The sequence below is a fragment of the Pelophylax lessonae genome (assembly GCF_965119305.1).
Source record: "Pelophylax lessonae genome assembly, chromosome: 2".
Lineage (NCBI taxonomy): Eukaryota > Metazoa > Chordata > Amphibia > Anura > Ranidae > Pelophylax > Pelophylax lessonae.
The window spans coordinates 333700126-333717778 of record NC_138769.1 but is presented as its reverse complement, the minus strand read 5'-3'; positions in this window follow the sequence as shown (position 1 = coordinate 333717778).

The following is a 17653-nucleotide window of genomic DNA, read 5'->3' as shown; positions in this document are numbered from 1 at the left end:
CCTTTCCTGCAGATGTTCAGTCTCTAGGAACTTATTCATGGACAGGATATTACTATGGATAGAATACAGTGCTGTTGTTTCAATTTTTAATGAAACAATATTTTCTTTTTTTTTTTTCACAAAAAGTTATATTAAAATAGGAATTTGTAGCACAAACAGAAAATAATATAATATGTATAATGTAATACATAAGAAATCAAAATAAAAATATATTTTTTTACAAGGAATACAAATAGTTTGATAACTAAGCATTAATATACAAGGAAAAGAAAACAAGGGAGTCTACAATGGCAAATGTGGATATGATGTATAATAAATAATATTCTAGATTGGTCTGGAAAAATTGAGTAGTGAGGCTGGGTACACACTTATATGAAATGGATGCAGGTTTCCGCGCATCCAATTCGCATGACAGGAGAGTGTGACTGGCTCTCTATGGACCCTTTCTGGGGCAGCCGTGGTCCGCATTTGGAAAGGGTACTGTGCGTCTTTGGCTCCAAATCAGGTGACCTGATCCGCTCCTGAATTAGTGAACAGGTACGCACGGCCGCAGAATTTGTGAACTGAATGTGTTACATTGAGTTTTGATGGTTGTTTAGCATGTAAACTTTTCAGGAAAGGACATTAGTAAATAAGGGTCAGGAGCTTACTATAGGGCAGTGATGGCAAACCTTGGCAACCCAGATGTTTTGGAATTACAATTCCCATGATGCTCATCTACACTGCAGAGTGAATGAGCATCATGGGAAATGTAGTTCCAAAACATCTGGGGTGCCAAGGTTCACCATCACTGCTTTAGGGTTAAGATTTCAGTATTCATTTATATTTGTTAGACAGTATAAAGGTCAATCATTTTGTAGGCACCTGCAATGAAATGTTATGGCTGTTCCTAGAACAAGTAGGAAGAAAATTGCTTTACAAGATGCCACTCTGAAAATATAATTTTAGGTTAAATGGCATCACTTATTAAGTGAGTATTGTCACTTACTTATTATTATCACTTACAAAGTCAATAATTGGGTATTGGCTTATATACACTATTGGCTTAATGACACTTTGCTACAATGTAAAGTAGAGAGTGTACAGCTTGTATAACAGTGTAAATTTGCTGTCCCCTCAAAATAACTCAACACACAGCCATTAATATCTAAACCACTGGCAACAAAAGTGAGTACACCCCTAAGTGAAAATGTCGAAATTGGGCCCAATTAGCCATTTTCCCTCCCCGTTGTCATGTGACTCGTTAGAGTTACAAGGCCTCAGGTGTGAATGGGGAGCAGGTGTGTTAAATTTGATGTTATCGCTCTCACTCTCCCATACTGGTCACTGGAAGTTCAACATACCACCTCATGGCAAAGAACTCCCTAAAGATCTGAAAAAAAGAATTGTGGCTCTACATAAAGATGGCCTAGACTATAAGAAGATTGCCAAGATCCTGAAACTGAGGTGCAGCACGGTGGCTAAGACCATACAGCAGTTTAACAGGAGAGGTTCCAATAAGAACAGGCCTCGCCATGGTCGACCAAAGAAGTTGAGTGCACGTGCTCAGCGTCATATCCAGAGGTTGTCTTTGGGAAATAGACGTATGAGTGCTGCCAGCATTGCTGCAGATGTTGAAGGGGTGGGGGTCAGCCTGTCAGTGCTCAGACCATACACCGCACACTGCATCAAATTGGTCTGCATGGCTGTCATCCCAGAAGGAAGCCTCTTCTAAAGATGATGTACAAGAAAGGCTGCAAACAGTTTACTGAAGACAAGCAGATTAAGGACATCGATTACTGGAACCATGTCCTGTGGTCTGATGAGACCAAGATAAACTTATTTGGTTCAGATGGTGTCAAGCGTGTGTGGCTGCAACCAGCTGAGGAGTACAAAGACAAGTATGTTTTGCCTACAGTCAAGCATGGTGGTGGGAGTGTCATGGTCTACGGCTGCATGAGTGCTGCTGGCACTGGGGAGCTACAGTTCATTGAGGGAACCATGAATGCCAACATGTACTGTGACATACTGAAGCAGAGCATGATCTCCTCCCTTCAGAGACTGGGCCTCAGGGCAGTATTCCAAAATGATAACAACCCCAAACACACCCCCAAGAGGACCACTGCCTTGCTAAAGAAGTTGAGGGTAAGTGTCCTTCATCTATCCATCAGAATACATGTGCTCTCATTGTGGAGACTCTCTAAAGGTAGAGTTAGGTTCTGCAGATATCAGGGTGCCTTGCAGGGGCCTGCAGCTTACGCATGCATTTGCAAATGTGTGCAATTAAACCCCTGTTTTTAACGCATACTGTTAGACAGGTTAATTTGGTTGGTCGCAGGCTGGTTGATAAGTTGTGACTGGAAACTCCTTGGCTTTTTTAACACGCATTTGTCCTTCCAGTGCTCCTTGCTGTTAAGACCAGTTAACGGTGGGGGAAGTGACCATTTTTTGTATTGTTGTTGCTAAATCCTATTGAGCATCTGTGGGGCATCCTCAAACAGAAGGTGGAGGAGCGCAAGGTCTCTAACATCCACCAGCTCTGTGATGTCGTCATGGAGGAGTGGAAGAGGACTACAGTGGCAACCTGTGAAGCTCTGGTGAACTCCATGCCCAGGAGGGTTAAGGCAGTGCTGGAAAATAATGGTGGCCACACAAAATATTGACACTTTGGGCCAATTTGGACATTTTGGCCCCTTTCACACATACGGTCCGTTCAGTTCATCAGTTCAGTCACGTCAAAATATATCAGTTTTCCATCCGTTTTTCATCCATTTTTCATCCGTTTTTCATCCGTTTTTCGTCAGTTGTCATCCATTTTTCGTCAGTTGTTATCCGTTTTTCATCCGTTTTTCATCAGTTGTTATCTGTTTTTCATCCGTTGTCATCCGTTTTTCATCCGTTGTCATCAGTTTTCATCCGTTGTCATCCCTTTTTCATCCGTTGTCATCTGTTTTTCATCCGATCCGTTTTTCTGACGGATGAAAAATAGGGCATTCATGCGTTCAAAAAAACGGACATTGACGGAAGCGGATGAAAACTGATGTTAACTGATGATCATCCGTTGTCATCCGTTTTTACATAGAGATACATTGATGTCCGTTTTCATCCGTCAACGGATCGATGAAAAACGGAAAAACGGACAGCATGTGTGAAAGGGGCCTAAAACTTAGGGATGTACTCACTTTTGTTGCCAGCAGTTTAGACATTAATGGCTGTGTTGCGTTATTTTGAGGGGACATCAAATTTACACAGCTGTACACTCACTACTTTACATTGTAGCAAAGTGTCATTTTTTTCAGTGTTGTCACATGAAAAGATAGAATAAAATATTTACAAAAATGTGAGGGGTGTACTCACTTTTGTGAGATACTGTATGTATACTGCAAAGCTCGTCCAGTAAGACAAAATATAATAATTGTGGTATGATTGCTTGATCATTTGCAGTCTACAGTTATCTATATATGCTGCACAACATTTAGCGGCATTGTTATGTAAAGCATAGTGTACATAGTACACATATTTCATGTCTATGTATGCCGACTCAGAACAACGAAAGCAGCCTGTACAGTGTGTGTGGTTTGCGCACTTCTGTAGCTTGCAACTGCTGGTCTGTGCCTACTATTCCACCTCTGTTTCCTTTGTTAAAAGCAAATCTCCTCTTTCCATTGGTGGTGCCAGCTTTGTGGCTCCTGGCATCTTGCACACATGGATCTTTCTCTATAGCATCTTCCTTTACCTTATATAGCAGAGAGCAGATGAATTTCTCACTTCTAATATTAATAGCCAGGAGGAGCTCAGGGGAGCTGCCAAAAATAGCAGGGAGGAGAGCGACAGAGGAGGAGATAGGAGGCTAGGGGGAGGTGAAGGGGTGAGACACACACCAGCAGATACTTTGGGTACAAGAGAGGACACTTGTAACTTGGCTTGGCTTTGGATACCTGCAATGAGAAACATTGCCAGCAGGAGGTAAGTGACTATATAATATATAAATCCAAAATTTATAGAAGGTATAGGTGCTTTTAGGGGGAACCCATACATAGTAGATCACCTGCATATTGAAATTCAAGGCACAGCAGCAACAGACATTCAGCTTGAATCAGTCATTAGCATTTAAAAAATGATCACTGAAAAGTCTTTGCAATGCTTGCTTTGAAATAAGCAAACTATGTTTGTTCTGTGATAGTTGGAAAGTTTCTAAATACTGCTAAAAATGACATTTCACCTATTCTTTTAGATTGTAAGCTCTAACGCGCAGGGCCCTCTGATTCCTTTTGTACCAAATTGTATTTGTAACTGTAATGTCTGCCTTCATTTTGTTAAGCGCTGCGCAAACTGTTGGCGCAACATAAATCCTGTATAATAATAATAATATTCTCTATGACAGATGGTCGTTTAAGTTTCTCCCCTGCCTGAGCGATGCACATTTCAATGCCAATTTATCAGGTTTATTAAAGTATAAAGCGCTGTCGCTGCATGAAATATATAGAATGAATAGGTACAAGCTCAAAGTGGTGTAATTACAAGAAACAGGCCTAAGGTCAATTTAGCACTTTTACAAAAAAAAAAAAGTCTTATCTCTAGCAAACCTTTCTTCTGTTAACTATGTTTGGTATTTGTATGGCATATGTGATAAAGTCACCCACACAGCTGTCCTGTATGAAAGCGGCACAAGTGTGATGTGTAGGAGGGGCCGATCTAGGCCTAGAGTTACACTGATACCCCCAATGCAATGCCTGGCCTTTTAAGGAAGGATCAGGCCACTGGATTACAGACTTTACATTAGGTATTGTCCTCATTGCTACTACATCACAAAGAAAAGTTCAGTTAGGTTGAAAAAAATGTTGTGCACGATGACTGATGCAATGTTACACTTACATTTTCATAATCCTATACAGTCATAAAGTTCTATGTTCCTTTATAAGGACAAGGAACACATGATGAGCTATAAACATTTAAATACCAGGCGCTCGTAATTCTCTCCTGTTTTGGGTGGCTGCGGGCTATGTACAATAAACTCACACATTCGTATTTTCATCTCTGCCTTCACAGGTTATTTACAAGGGTTTTATACACAGCACAGTGCATGTAGCCTGATGCATCAATTACTGGCCAACAGGTAACCCACTGGTTGGGGAATCAGAGGTGCTGCCAAATGTGCCCACATATGGGGTACTTATCAGTGTTTTACAAGGTCATTTGCTTTCCTAATCTTTACTTTTAGCCCCCATTGGCATTGGGGCAATTTGGCATGTCAAATTACAGCCTATTGCCGTTTGAATTGGTGCGACGCCAACTTTGCGGCGCCACAACGGACTCCAAAAGTAGTTCCTGCACTTTTGGCGACTTCAATGGCGATTTCAATAAACATCTGTGCAGTGAAGCTTTCAAATCGCACCCAAACTCGCAATGAAATGCGGGTTTGAAATGGTGCGAGTTCAGCTGAACTCGCACCTTTTCAAAGCCGCCTCCAATGTGAACGTTTCCTTATGGCCAGAAATAAATTATAAACTCATTATGGCCAGAAATAAATTATAAATTCCTTATGGTCAGAAATAAATTATAAACTCCTTATGGCCAGAAATAAATGATAAACTCCTTATGGTCAGAAATAAATTATAAACTCCTTGTGGTCAGAAATAAATGATAAATTCATTATGGTCAGAATTAAATGATAAATACATTATGGTCAGAAATAAATTATAAATTCCTTATGGTCAGAAATAAATTATAAACTCCTTATGGCCAGAAATAAATGATAAACTCCTTATGGTCAGAAATAAATTATAAACTCCTTATGGCCAGAAATAAATGATAAACTCCTTATGGTCAGAAATAAATTATAAACTCCTTATGGCCAGAAATAAATGATAAACTCCTTATGGTCAGAAATAAATTATAAACTCCTTGTGGTCAGAAATAAATGATAAATTCATTATGGTCAGAAATAAATGATAAATTCCTTATGGTCAGAAATAAATTATAAACTCCTTATGGTCAGAAATAAATTATAAACTCCTTATGGTCAGAAATAAATTATAAACTCCTTATGGTCAGAAATAAATGATAAATTCCTTATGGCCAGAAATAAATGATCAATGCCTTATGGCCAGAAATAAATTATAAACTCCTTATGGTCAGAAATAAATTATAAATTCCTTATGGCCAGAAATAAATGATCAATGCCTTATGGCCAGAAATAAATTATATATTCCTTATGGTCAGAAATAAATGATAAATTCCTTATGGTCATAAATAAATTATAAACTCCTTATGGTCAGAAATAAATGTTATATTCCTTTATGGTCAGAAATAAATGATAAATTTCCTAGGCTACATTCACACCTGAGCGTAGCGTTTTTCGCGGTTTTTATTTACCGCGATTTTTACCGCGATTTACAGGCGTTTTTACAGGCGTTTTTTGTGCAGGCGTTTTTAGATTGAATAGAGACCAATGGAACACGCCTGTAATCTGCCCAAAAAGAAGCTCATGTACTTTTTTGAGCGTTGGGCGTTTTGCTCACAGCGTCAAAACACTCAGATGTGAACAGGGGCCATTGAAATGAATAGGATTTGTCTTGTTGGGCGTTTTGAGAGCTGATCCAAGAGCAGAAAAACTCCCCAAAAACGCCCCAAAACGCCTACATGTGAACGGAGCCTTATGGTCAGAAATAAATTGGCAGTAATACGATCCCAAACATTTAGAACTTTAGATGTGCATTCAGGCTCGGTTCACACTGATGCGACATAGATCCGACTTGTGAGACCCCAAGTTAGATGACATGTGAAATTCAATGTTTCCTTGAGAGATGAGAGCCGTCTTAACCAATACTACACAAGTCTGCCCAACTTTATAAAAGGTTCCTGCACTACTTTGGTCCGACTTTGATACGACTTCAGTGTAAAATGTCACATCAATGTCGTATCAAAGTTAGATTCCAAAGTTGCTCTGAAAGTCGCACAACTTTGGAGTCGGGCTAGTGTGAAACAAGTCTAACTGTGTTTGACAGAGTAAGCATTTAGCCTCTGTTCACACTAGATGCGATACGAATTCACAGCAAATTTGCTGCAGATTCCACACCGCTTCAAAAATTGCAACCCGTTCGTGCGAACCAGTTGCGGAGTGTATGTTAAAGTCATTGTAAACAATCACTTTGTAAAATGACCCATTCAGTTTAAAATAAAAACAAAAAGCAAAACATTTTTTTATAGATATAAAAATACATTATAAATACATTTTTTCCCTTTTTTATATGTGATCACATTCCCTCTGTTCTCAGCTGCATTAGAAATGGGGGGAGGAAAAGCAGCAGCACACTGAGCTTTCCAGTGAATAGCTGTGCAGCGGGGGCATGTCAGGACAAGTCTGATCACTGGAGGAGAGTACACTGAGATCCCAGCATAGCTAGGTAGCTGACCACGCTGTGTTATTCTGTTTAGTGTGGTCAGTTTTTAATAGGAAAGCAGATGGACTGGCAGGAACACCAGGGATTTCACATAAAGGAAGCAATACAAAGAGAACAGGATGCTTTCTCATACAATCACATGGTATAGCAGGCACATATAAGAAATATAAAGTGTTGGGGTAACAAATGCTTTTATTTAACGACACCCTGAAGTTGGTTTGCAAAATGCAGTGCAGTTTGCAGAATCGGATCGCATCGGATCGCGTGAACACCCATGCAATCTGATTCTGGTGCGGACAAGAAAAAGGGTCCTGCACGAGTTTGGTGCAATTGCGGTGCGATTTGAGCCATACAAATCCATGGCTCAAATCTCACCCCAGACACACTGCATGTAATTTGCATAGGAATGTGCCGCGATTACTGTGCCAATTACATGCGGTGTCCCGCAATGCATCAGTGTGAACCCAGGCTCATTATTGTTCCACATGCTATCTGAATGCTCGCAGTGTGTGTTGAAAGACGTTCATGGAGCTGTGCCCAAAAAAGGCAAGCAGAGGGCAAAGGACTAGTCACCAGTATTGTCCCTGGTCTCCTGCAGCTGATCTTTTCCCCATTACTGACTTATCATACCTTGTTCTATACCGTTTCTGTGCGGGGGGGGGGGGGGGGGGGCATATTGGTAAAGGAATAGGTCTTTTTTTTTCTCATGCCAGAACTGTTTTCCTGATGGCTGATAATCTGCTAATGGGTGGGGGTATATTAGAGAAAAGCAGATTGGCTTCACAAATCACAGATAGGCCCCTTTCACACTGTAGAGTCCGTCGGCGGACTCCGTTTATCTCAGCGGGGGGATCGATCTGCCGATCCCCCGCTGAGCAGGCGGATGGCAGCTCTGTCTCCGTGCTGTGTGCAGAGAGAGAACTGTCAGGTCCCCGCTGTTCTCTATGGGGGAATCGGATGAGAACGGATCGCTTGTCCATTCTCATCCGATCCTATCCGATCTGATCTGATGGATGGATGGAAAATAGGGTTTCTGTCCGTCCAGATTTGACGGATCGGATGTCAGCGGACATGTCTCCACTGACATCCGATGCCCCATAGAGATGCATGGGGCATCTGTTCAGATCCGACAAAAAAACGGACAGGTGGATCTGAACAGTCTGCCTGTGTGAAAGGGGCCACACACAGAATAAATTAAAGAAGAAGCAGGAATATGTACTGTATGTACTGCAGATTCCTCTCCAGAAATGAACATCACTAGATCTCACTTCAAATCCCGTGATACTGGCAGTGAGAAGCAGTAGCGCCTTAGATCTCATACTGCGGATAGACATCTAAAAGGCTGTATGTATAAAAGTGCTAGCTTCCTATACCAGCAATAGCACTGCTGTTTTTAAGAAGGAATCCAAGGCAAAAAGTTACAATTTTCAGAATACTGCTTAGGCACAATTAACATTTCTAAATGTTTTCTATAATATAGCAAATCTTCACTTTTTGAGTTCAGCTGCACAAATAGAGAAACTGAATAGCTCTGTACAAAGCTTACCGTTCATTAACAAACTGAAACATAGTAAACATAGTTTACTATGCCTCAGTTATAAATGAACAGTCAGTCGTCTCATCGGTGTGAGGGCGCCGTTGGGACCGCTTCGTCCTAAGGTAAGTATTCCATAATGTGCTAGTATGCAATGCATACTAGTTCATTATGCCATTGTCTTACCAGTTGTTGTTTTTTCCCCCAAGGGTTTACAACCTCTTTAATGCAGTCGAGCCTGGAGACCAGAAGCTATTAACCCCCACAGCACTGGAAAATCAGCAGCAGAAGGAGGATGGGGCACCCTTCCAGTGAAGATTTCTACAGATTCCAGCAGCCTGAACATCTTGGGATATACTTCATTACAGGTAAGTAATTTAACTAAATCTATAGAGGAAAAAAAAATGTATTTTAACAAAACTTCAGCCTCGAAAAATAGTGCATTCACAACATGTCTTGTGGCTTTTATAGATCTCCAGCTTATTGTGCAGGCATAGCAGGAGGCCTTGGCATTCCCTATGTCATGGGTGCTCAAACTTTGGCCCTCCAGCTGTTGCAGAACTGCAAGTCCCATGATGCAATGCAAGGCTAACAGTTTCAAGCATGACTCCCAAAGGCAGGGGCATGATGGGAATTGTAGTTCTGCAACGGCTGGAGGGCCACAGGGTGAGCACCCATGCCCTAGCCTAGGTCCTCTTAAATGTAACACTTTTGGCTGCACAGCGCAGAGGTCATAGGCCTTCCATACCTCCCTTTTAGTATGTGATTATGCACCTTTATACACATAAGGGGCAGAAACCATCACTGCACAAAACAATGTAACTCTCCCAATGCCTATCCTGTGTTCCAACTATTTAATCGATTGACAGCCTAATTTAGTAAAACAAGCAACAAGTGGCTGACAATTCAAATCAGCGACAAGTGGCTGACAAAAGAGCAGAAGAGCAGGATGATAAGGCTGGCTATACTCTAATACAGGGGTTTTCAAACTTTCTAAACAAATGGCCAGTTAACTGTCCTTTAGCCTTTAGGGGGCTAGACGATGGTGTCAGTGAGAGGAACTGTACCCCATTGCTGGAAGTAAGAAGAATTGTACCCCATTGTTGGTGTCAGTGGGGGGAGAAGTGTCCCATTGTTGGTAGCAGTGGGAGGATTAGTGCCCCGTTGTTGGTGTCAGTGGAAGGAATAGTGCCCCATCATTGATGTCAGTGGGAGGAATAGTGCCCCATCATTTGTAGTGGGATGAATAGTGCCCCATTGTTGGTGTCAGTGGGAGGAATAGTGCCCCATCATTTGTAGTGGGATGAATAGTGCCCCATTGTTGGTGTCAGTGGGAGGAATAATGCCCCATTGTTGGTGTCAGTGGGAGGAATAGTGCCCCCTCATTTGTGTGGGATGAATAGTGCACCATTGTTGGTGTCAGTGGGAGGAATAATGCCCCATCATTGGTGTCAGTGGGAGGAATAGTGCCCCATTGTTGGTGTCAGTGGGAGGAATAGTGCCCCATCATTTGTAGTGGGATGAATAGTGCCCCATTGTTTGTGTCAGTGGGAGGAATAATGCCCCATCGGTGTCAGTGGGAGGAATAGTGCCCCCTCATTTGTAGTGGGATGAATAGTGCCCCATTGTTGGTGTCAGTGGGAGGAATAGGGCCCCATTGTTGGTATCAGTGGGAGGAATAATGCCTCATTGTTGGTGTCAGTAGGAGAAAATGTGCCCCATCATTTTTAGTGGGAGGAACAGTGCCCCATTGTTGGTGTCAGTGGGAGGAATAGTGCCCCATCATTTGTAGTGGGAGGAATAGCACCCCATTGTTGGTGTCAGTGGAAGGAATAGTGCCCCATCGTTGGTGTCAGTGAGAGGATTAGTGCCCTATCTTTGGTGTCAGTGGGAGAAATAATGCCCCATTATTGGTAATGGGAGGAACAGTACCCCATCATTTGTAGTGGAATGAATAGTGCCCCCTTGTTGGTGTCAGTGGGAGGAATAGTGCCCCATCATTTGTAGTGGGATGAATAGTGCCCCATTGTCGGTGTCAGTGGGAGGAATAATGCCCCATCATTGGTGTCAGTGGGAGGAATAGTGCCCCATCATTTGTAGTGGGATGAATAGTGCCCCATCGTTGGTGTCAGTGGGAGGAATAGTGCCCCATCATTTGTAGTGGGATGAATAGTGCCCCATCGTGGGTGTCAGTGGGAGGAATAGTGCCCCATCATTTGTAGTGGGATAAATAGTGCCCCATTGTTGGTGTCAGTGGGAGGAATAATGCCCCATTGTTGGTGTCAGTAGGAGAAAATGTGCCCCATCATTTTTAGTGGGAGGAACAGTGCCCCATTGTTGGTGTCAGTGGGAGGAATAGTGCCCCATTGTTGGTGTCAGTGAAAGGAATAGTGCCCCATTGTTGGTGTCAGTGGGAGAAATAATGCCTCATTGTTGGTGTCAGTGGGAGAAAATGTGCCCCATAATTTTTAGTGGGAGGAACAGTGCCCCATTGTTGGTGTCAGTGGGAGGAATAGTGTCCCATCAATTGTAGTGGTATGAATAGTGCCCCATTGTTGTCAGTGAAAGGAATAGTGCCCCATTGTTGGTGTTAGTGTGTAACGCTCTGGCATTTGTTTTAGTGAACTGGATTTGCAGCTGCAGAATTTCCACTCAGTAGTCCTGTAGAGATGTGTTGAATCACCATATCCAACTCTCCAGACTCATCATTGTGGCCCAGCCTGCTTCAGCATGCACATATACAGACACTCAGATAAGATGTTCCTGGAGTGATAGTTTGTATGCGATAGTATAGAGGTGATGTGCTGAAAGGACAGGCGTGAGTAGTGATAGCAATGATAGGCACTCAAGTAGTAATGTTCAGGAGTGTTAGCAGATGGTGATAGATAGTATGCAGGTAGGTTAGCAATCATGTACAAGTAACAGGTGGTAGGGGACAGCAGATGAATGTACAGGAGATGCTAACTTAGTGCAAGGGTATAAATGGTAGTAGACTCAAGAGCTAGCAATCTATGTAACAGTGCAGATGATAGAAATAGTAATGCATAGATAGCAACAGTCTTTAGTATGCAAGAGTAGATAGTGTAAGTTGATAGGAAGGAATCCCCTGCGGGGTACTTATCACTAGTTGGTTTAGAGAGGTGAGGGGTCCAGTAATGAGATAAGGATCCGGTAGCGAGATACAGGATCAGTAGCGAGATATAGGATCAAGTAGCGAGATACAGGATCAGTAGCGAGATACAGGATCAAGTAGCGAGATACGGGATCAAGTAGCGAGACTAGGATATAGTTGGTAGTAGACTCAAGAGCTAGCAATCTATGTAACAGTGCAGATGATAGAAATAGTAATGCATAGATAGCAACAGTCTTTAGTATGCAAGAGTAGATAGTGTAATTTGATAGGAAGGAATCCCCTGCGGGGTACTTATCACTAGTTGGTTTAGAGAGGTGAGGGGTCCGGTAGTGAGCTAAGGATCAGGTAGCGAGATACAGGATCAGTAGCGAGATATAGGATCAAGTAGCGAGATACAGGATCAAGTAGCGAGACTCCGGTCTATCCAGATATTGGGGAAATAGCTGGAGGCTTCGGCAGCGTCAGACAAGGCTGTATAACAGGCGGTTGCACGAACACCTTGTGAGTGAAAGCCGGCGATTGAAATAGCCGCTCAGAGCTGCGCCTAGTGATGACGTCATGAGAGTTAAAGGGACAGGTAGCTATATGCGTTCCACCTACCTGAATGGTGGAAAGCAATGCGGAAATAAGAGGCTGGAAGGGTACCGAATGTGGGTGTCAGTCGGAAGAATAATGCCTCATTGTTGGTGTCAGTAGGAGGAAACATGCTCTATCATTTGTAGTAGGAGGAATAGTGCCTCATTGTTGGTGTCAGTGGAAGGAATAGTGACCCATTATTGGTGTCAGTGGGAGGAATAGTACCCCATCATTTGTAGTGGGAAGAACAGTACCAATCTCCATAGGCTCCTCATCAACTTCTGGAGGACCAGGATCTAAAGAAGGTGTGTCAGAGTGACAAGGCTGACTGTTTAAGGCAGGCTTGTACCATGACCAGGCAGAATCACCATACTCATTTGGTTTTCTTTTTTCCCTAGGTACCCGGGGTCTGCGGGAACCTGGAGCAGGTTTAGGAGTAGGTTTTTGGGAGGGGAGACACTGAGAGTGCATGGCAATTGTAAATGACTCCCAATTGTCTAGGATAGGACTTTTCTCTTGCAGTTTCTGGTATGCCCATGTTTTCATCTTTCCGGAAAGCAAATTAATGGCAGCATGAACTTTAATAAAGTCATTATGATAGGTCCTGGGCTTAAGGACAAAATAGGAGCTCACAATCCATCCGGAAAAAAAAAATGAGGAACGGGAACCATCAAACCTGTCTGCAGCTGCAGAATTTCCACTCAGTAGTCCTGTAGAGATGTGTTGAATCACCATATCCAACTCTCCAGACTCATCATGTGGCCCAGCCTGCTTCAGCATGCACATATACAGACACTCAGATAAGATGTTCCTGGAGTGATAGTTTGTATGCGATAGTATAGAGGTGATGTGCTGAAAGGACAGGCGTGAGTAGTGATAGCAATGATAGGCACTCAAGTAGTAATGTTCAGGAGTGTTAGCAGATGGTGATAGATAGTATGCAGGTAGGTTAGCAATCATGTACAAGTAACAGGTGGTAGGGGACAGCAGATGAATGTACAGGAGATGCTAACTTAGTGCAAGGGTATAGATGGTAGTAGACTCAAGAGCTAGCAATCTATGTAACAGTGCAGATGATAGAAATAGTAATGCATAGATAGCAACAGTCTTTAGTATGCAAGAGTAGATAGTGTAAGTTGATAGGAAGGAATCCCCTGCGGGGTACTTATCACTAGTTGGTTTAGAGAGGTGAGGGGTCCAGTAATGAGATAAGGATCCGGTAGCGAGATACAGGATCAGTAGCGAGATATAGGATCAAGTAGCGAGATACAGGATCAGTAGCGAGATACAGGATCAAGTAGCGAGATACGGGATCAAGTAGCGAGACTAGGATATAGTTGGTAGTAGACTCAAGAGCTAGCAATCTATGTAACAGTGCAGATGATAGAAATAGTAATGCATAGATAGCAACAGTCTTTAGTATGCAAGAGTAGATAGTGTAAGTTGATAGGAAGGAATCCCCTGCGGGGTACTTATCACTAGTTGGTTTAGAGAGGTGAGGGGTCCAGTAATGAGATAAGGATCCGGTAGCGAGATACAGGATCAGTAGCGAGATATAGGATCAAGTAGCGAGATACAGGATCAGTAGCAAGATACAGGATCAAGTAGCGAGATACGGGATCAAGTAGCGAGACTAGGATATAGTTGGTAGTAGACTCAAGAGCTAGCAATCTATGTAACAGTGCAGATGATAGAAATAGTAATGCATAGATAGCAACAGTCTTTAGTATGCAAGAGTAGATAGTGTAAGTTGATAGGAAGGAATCCCCTGCGGGGTACTTATCACTAGTTGGTTTAGAGAGGTGAGGGGTCCGGTAGTGAGCTAAGGATCAGGTAGCGAGATACAGGATCAGTAGCGAGATACAGGATCAAGTAGCGAGATACAGGATCAAGTAACGAGACTCCGGTCTATCCAGATATTGGGGAAATAGCTGGAGGCTTCGGCAGCGTCAGACAAGGCTGTATAACAGGCGGTTGCACGAACACCTTGTGAGTGAAAGCCGGCGATTGAAATAGCCGCTCAGAGCCGCGCCTAGTGATGACGTCATGAGAGTTAAAGGGACAGGTAGCTATATGTGTTCCACCTACCTGAATGGTGGAACGCAATGCGGAAATAAGAGGCTGGAAGGGTACCGAAGGTACCAGGATCTTACACAGTGGGAGGAAATTGTGCCCCATTGTTGGTGTCAGTGGAAGGAATAGTGCCCCATTATTGGTGTCAGTGGGAGGAATAGTGCCCCATCATTTGTAGTGGGAAGAACAGTGCACCATCGTTGGTGTCAGTGGAAGGAACAGTGCTCCATCGTTGGTGTCAGTGAGAGGATTAGTGCCCTATCTTTGGTGTCAGTGGGAGGAATAATGCCCCATTATTGGTAGTGGGAGGAACAGTACCCCATCATTTGTAGTGGGATGAATAGTGCCCCATTGTTGGTTTCAGTGGGAGGAATAGTGCCCCATCATTTGTAGTGGGAGGAATAGTGCCCCATTGTTGGTGTCAGTGGGAGGAATAGTGCCCCATCATTTGTAGTGGGATGAATAGTGCCCCATTGTTGGTGTCAGTGGGATGAATAGTGCCCCATTGTTGGTGTCAGTGGGAGGAATAGTGCCCCATCATTTGTAGTGGGATGAATAGTGCCCCGTTGTTGGAGTCAGTGCGAGGAATAGTGCCCCATTGTTGGTATCCGTGGGAGGAATAATGCCTCATTGTTGGTGTCAGTAGGAGAAAATGTGCCCCATCATTTGTAGTAGGATGAATAGTGCCCCATTGTTGGTGTCAGTGGGAGGAATAGTGCCCCATCATTTGTAGTGGGATAAATAGTTCCCCATTGTTGGTGTCAGTGAAAGGAATAGTGCCCCATTGTTGGTGTCAGTGGGAGGAATAATGCCTCATTGTTGGTGTCAGTGGGAGAAAATGTGCCCCCTCATTTTTAGTGGGAGGAACAGTGCCCCATTGTTGGTGTCAGTGGGAGGAATAGTGCCCCATCAATTGTAGTGGGATGAATAGTGCCCCATTGTTGGTGTCAGTGAAAGGAATAGTGCCCCAATGTGGGTGTCAGTCGGAGGAATAATGCCTCATTGTTGGTGTCAGTAGGAGGAAACATGCTCTATCATTTGTAGTAGGAGGAATAGTGCCTCATTGTTGGTGTCAGTGGAAGGAATAGTGACCCATTATTGGCGTCAGTGGGAGGAATAGTGCCCCATTATTTGTAGTGGGAAGAACAGTGCACCATCGTTGGTGTCAGTGGAAGGAATAGTGCTCCATCGTTGGTGTCAGTGAGAGGATTAGTGCCCTATCTTTGGTGTCAGTGGGAGGAATAATGCCCCATTATTGGTAGTGGGAGGGACAGTACCCCATCATTTGTAGTGGGATGAATAGTACCCCATCTTTGGTGCCAGTGGGAGGAATAGTGTTTTGTATCAGTGAGAGGAACACTGCCCCAAGGGCCAGATAAAGGCAAGCAAAGGGCCACATCCGGCCCCCAGGCCACAGTTTGGAGACCACTGCATTTTCGAACAAACATTTATATGACTATTCATATAAACATTCTAACAGAAATTCTCAGTACATTTGATTACTTAAGGAATGTCATTCAAAAGTATTTCAAAATTTTGTTTGCTTTGAGATGAATGTAGTTCATCAGCTTTAGAAATTTGTTTGTTCAAGAAAAATTTTCTTTTGTGCGTCTTCAAAATTTCTCGTCACTATGGTCAAAAATGACCATCAATTTTACTCCACTAACAATTAGAGAATCAAACAAATGGTCTTAAAATGGAAAATTTCACACAGAATTCTACTAGTGTATGGCCAGCTTTCGAGAGGGACTATATCCACCCTATTACAGGTCCAATTCCTGGTAATTAATAATATTAGTTTCCACCAGGAATTTTCTGGGAGGTATGGATTACATCACTTACCTTAAAAGCCAGCACTGCTTTCATCCCTCTAATACTGACAAAGAGACTAGGAAAAATGGCACAGAAAAAATACAAGATGTTCTGTGAATGGCAGCTGCTCAGTACAGTACCCAGAAGATGACGGTAATCACTGGAGCAGCACCAACTACTATAGAGTGATTGTCAGCTTCCACAGTGGTCCATCAGATATGAAATATACATACTTTTATTGGTCCAAGCTAGACCAATATAACTATGCAATTTAGATCATACCTGGAGTTCAGCTTTAAATATATTTTAGTTCTACTTTAAAGTTTGTATATTGGATACACTGGCTACACTAGTACATACACTGGCATGTACATTTGTTAATAAAAAGTTGAGTGTAAAAATACAGTGAGAGAAAAAAGTATTTGATCCCCTGCTGATTTTGTACGTTTGCCCACTGACAAAGAAATGATCAGTCTATAATTTTAATGGTAGGTTTATTTTAACAGTGAGAGACAGAATAACAACACAAATATCAAGAACACGCATTTTAAAAAAGTTATAAATTGATTTGCGTTTTTAAAGAGTAAAAAAAGTATTTGATCCCCTATCAATCAGCAAGATTTCTGTTTCCCAGGTGTCTTCTATACAGGTAACAAGCTGAGATTAGGAGCACTCTCTTAAAGGGAGTGCTCCTAATCTCAGTTTGTTACCTGTATAAAAGACCTGTCCACAGAAGCAATCAATCAATCAGATTCCAATCTCTCTACCATGGCCAAGACCAAAGAGCTGTCCAAGGATGTCAGGGACAAGATTGTAGACCTACAGTACACAAGGCGGGAATGGGCTACATGACCATTGCCAAGCAGCTTGGTGAGAGGGTGACAACAGTTGGTGTGATTATTCGCAAATTGAAGAAACACAAAACAACTGTCAATCTCCCTCTGTCTGGGGTTTCATGCATGATCTCACCTCGTGGATTTTTATTGATCATGAAAACGGTGATAAATCAGCCCAGAACTGCACGAAGAACCTTGCCAATGATTTCAAGGCAGCTGGGACCATAGTCACCAAGAAAACAATTGGTAACACACTACATCATGAAGGACTGAAATCCTGCAGCACACACAAGGTCCCCCTGCTCAA